General features: G+C 40.5%; 1 protein-coding gene across 1 annotated transcript in view; it reads left to right on the forward strand.

Annotated features, from left to right (window-relative positions):
* ryk (receptor like tyrosine kinase) overlaps window positions 1–3,882 on the forward strand; it is a gene marked incomplete in the record, with an annotated part of 109,934 nt that overhangs the window by 35,518 nt on the left and 70,534 nt on the right.

The following is a 3,882-nucleotide window of genomic DNA, read 5'->3' on the forward strand; positions in this document are numbered from 1 at the left end:
TATATATATATATATATATATATATATATACATATAATACATATATACATATATATATATATACATATATACATATATATATATATATATATACATATACATACATATATATACATATACATACATATATATATACATATACATATATACTAGGGGTGTAACAGTACACGTGGGTGTACCGAACCGTTTCGGTACGACACGTTCGGTTCGGTCCATGTGCGTACCGTTTCGGTTATTTTTCCATTAATTAAATTTTATTAACGAGAGATTATGTGCCACGGAACTAAAGTTCCTAAGCGTGTTTCAGCACAGCATTATTATCTTGCAGCACGCGTAGCATTAGCATTAGCTTGTCGTTGCGGTCTCCTGTTTGGAAACATTGTCTTTCTTGTTAAAAGACAAGTGAACAAATCCGAAGCTGTGTGTCGACGTTGTTTCATGGAGATTGGATCTGCAGCAGCAACACGTCGAACTTGTTAACACACTTGAAACGACATCATCCGAACGTGAACGTCTCTTCTAGCAGCTTGTTGCAAAGACCGATAACAGCAGCGTTTAAACTACCTTTATCAGGTAATTCAGATCGTTCCAGAGCAATAACACAAGCTGTAGGAGTTTTTAAAGCTCAGGATCTACGTTTCTGTTGTTGATGCGCCGGCTTTAAAGTTATTGAGCCTCGCTACGACATCACGTCAACACTTCAGCCAAAAAGTTGTAGCAGCACTTTATGAAAAAGCTAAAACTGATATTGTCAACAAGCCCTGGACCAGATTAAAACCCTGCTGTGATGATGATGATGATGATTACCGAGAGATTCAACCATCTCATAACAACCGTTCAAGAAGAGGTATTGTTCTTTTTTATTATTATCTAATTAACTTTTTTTTTATTTAAAATTATAATCTTATTAACTCATTTTTTGTACCTATTTGTGTTTTATTTCCAGTCTGGGACAGAGATAACAGCTGAGTCTTCTTCCTCTTCAGGGAAATCAGAGATCACCTCCAGCTAAGAAGTCTGTGACGACTGAACTCTGAACTTTTCCAGGGACCTGTCCCACCTGTGGGAGCAGGTCCAAGAGGTTGTGAGTAATGAGGCCAAATACAGCCACACTGTAAAATTATCAAAGCTCTGCCTCTTTATTCCTGCTACTGTTAGTGAGCGGTTTTCTCCACCGCTGGAGATATTCACTGCAACTAGATCTGAGCTTTTGGCAGAAAATGTGGACAAGTTGGTCTTTTTGGCCAAAAACTTAAAACTTGATTAGTTAGATTGTAAACAGTCTGTTGTTGGTTATTGTTCTGGTTCTGACTGTTATTGTATTTATTAAGATTTTCATTATTGTTAGTATAGTTTATTTATTGTAAAGAATGCCATTTATTTAAAATATCATCCAAATGAGTTGCTTTTATTTATTTTTATACAAACGTATTGTTTACTTGGCACATTTTTAAAATAATCATTTTGTAAGTCTTTATTTTGTCTTTTTTGTACCGAAAATTAACCAAAATGTGATTTTTAGCATACCGTTACACTCCTAATATATACATATACATACGTACATACATATTCATTTACCTTTTATTTATACAGGTAGTCTCATTGAGCCACAAGAACTCATTTTCAAGAGAGACCTGTTGTTCTGTGAAATTATCTTAAACAAAATAGATACAGGTTCAGGGAAAGGTCGGAGCAATGAATGAAAACTCTCAGGCTGTTTTCTGCTAGAATAATAAGTGTCATTTATTAAACCGCCACAGATACAGCAAAGCAACGTACATTCAGTACAAATCAAGCATTGATTTAAAGCCCCTCACCGTGACACCAGACCGAGGAAGCCGTTTTCAGTCCGAGTAGAAAGGTAACATCAATTAGGCTGGGCATCGGATCCGGACCCACAACAGACTTCAACTATTATTCTGAGTGTTACACTTTTATACTCCCCCTCTGACTGGGTGACGTGCGGGCAGAGCAAAACATGTTTTCCATCATCAAGGCAGTTTGTACAGCAGAGCGATGGCTCATAAAAACATGTTTTTCAAACCCAAGGTCGTGGGTGGATGAAAGACCTGTTTACAGCAAACTCCGGGTCGTTGTAATCGTAAGACTGGCCAGATCTTTTGGTAAGAACACTCCCGGAGGCTTATTTTCATTCCTTCGAATCACCTCACCTTCTGCAGCACAAGGCCTGGTTTGCACAGATAAGCTGCATATAAAATGAGTACAAAATAAGTATAAATTGACATAAAAGCATCAAAATAATCATTCTTATATCACCTGTTTAGGGAGCAGATGGTGGGGGTTAAGGGCCTTGCTCGGGGACCCAGGGTGGGGCGAATGAGGGTGGAGGCAGGTGTGTGTGTTCCACCTTTTCGACCCACATTTTGATGTTGACGGTACCGGGAGTTGAACCTGCGACTTTCCGATCACAGGCCCATCTTCTAACCTTTGCGCCATATATATACCACATATCCCACATATACACACATACATATACATATATTCATATACATACAATATATAAATATATACATATATATCAGAATCAGAATAAACTTTATTGGCATTGCACCGAGATACAATGCGAACATGTACGTACAGTCGTCCGAAGATGGGCGGAGTGCATGAAGCTGCAACTATAGAAAGCGGGGCCCTCTTATTCTTATTCAGAATAATATTTTGCTTAGATGAGAAAAGTTAAGAAAACATGAGGAGAGACGGTATAAAAAAAGATCTTTCACGTTGTGTCCTAGACAGGGCACGATTTGAGGCATCAAAAAAACTACCACAGCAAAGCAACATAAACAGACGTTATACATTTACATATAGGCGTTGAAAACATTGAATTTTTAAGGGAAAGTCGTAGCATAGTCCAGAACCCCCCTCTCAGCCATTGTCCAGATAAGAGGTGACGTTAATCTTCAGCTCAGTTGAGGTTTTGTCACGTCCATGGCCTTGGGGAAGGGAGGGGTGAGGAAACTGTCAAAGCATCTTTGTTGTTTTCAAAACATTCCAGGAGGAGTTGAGATAAGTCCGACATCAAGGCCACAATTTGAGTCAGGCAGAACTCGTGAATTGTTGTTTCTGCCTTTTAAAGTCTCGCTGGTATATATTCCTATGATTGAACTCCAAAAAAGCCGAATTGATCCTATACGCCAAAGTTGAGCTCACAGCTTCTCCAAAATTATTTCCCCTTCATGTGAGCTGCTATAGGGCAGCACGGTGGCGCAACTGGTAGAGCTGCTGCCTCTCAGCGAGCAGGTCCTTGGTTCAAACCCCGGTCCAGGGGCCTTTCTGGGTGGAGTTTGCATGTTCTCTCCGTGCATGCGTGGGTTTTCTCCGGGTGCTCCGGTTTCCTCCCACAGTCCAAAAACATGCATGTTAGGCTGATTGGTAACTCTGAATTGTCCCTAGGTGTGAGTGAGAGAGTGAATGGTTGTTTGTCTCGTTTGTCTCTATGTGGCCCTGTGATGGACTTGCGACCTGTCCAGGGTGTACCCCGCCTCTCGCACAGTGATTGCTGGACATGGGCACCAGCGACCCCCGTGACCCAAAATGGAATAAACGGGTAAAGATAATGGATGGATGGATGGATGGTGTGCTGCTATAGAGTCTGCAGTCCTGATAACTGCTGCTCAAGCTCCCTGCTGCAGATCCACAAATTCAGTCTGAGCACTGTCGAGATTCGACACATCCACACGAATTTATAGACAATCCAGAATTCACCAGCCAAACAACAAAATAACCAATTGTCATCGTGAATCCAATTTGTTTCCGTTGAGGTAACAGGGTCCTCCTTACCCTGACGCCTGTCAGGAGAAGTTGATCAATTTTGTTGAGAGACCAGCTGACCCTTCGAATTAAGAGGTATGCAGAAAAAAA

The sequence above is a fragment of the Nematolebias whitei genome, chromosome 3 (assembly GCF_014905685.2).
Source record: "Nematolebias whitei isolate Nwh7 chromosome 3, NemWhi1, whole genome shotgun sequence".
In the NCBI taxonomy this organism is placed as follows: domain Eukaryota; kingdom Metazoa; phylum Chordata; class Actinopteri; order Cyprinodontiformes; family Rivulidae; genus Nematolebias; species Nematolebias whitei.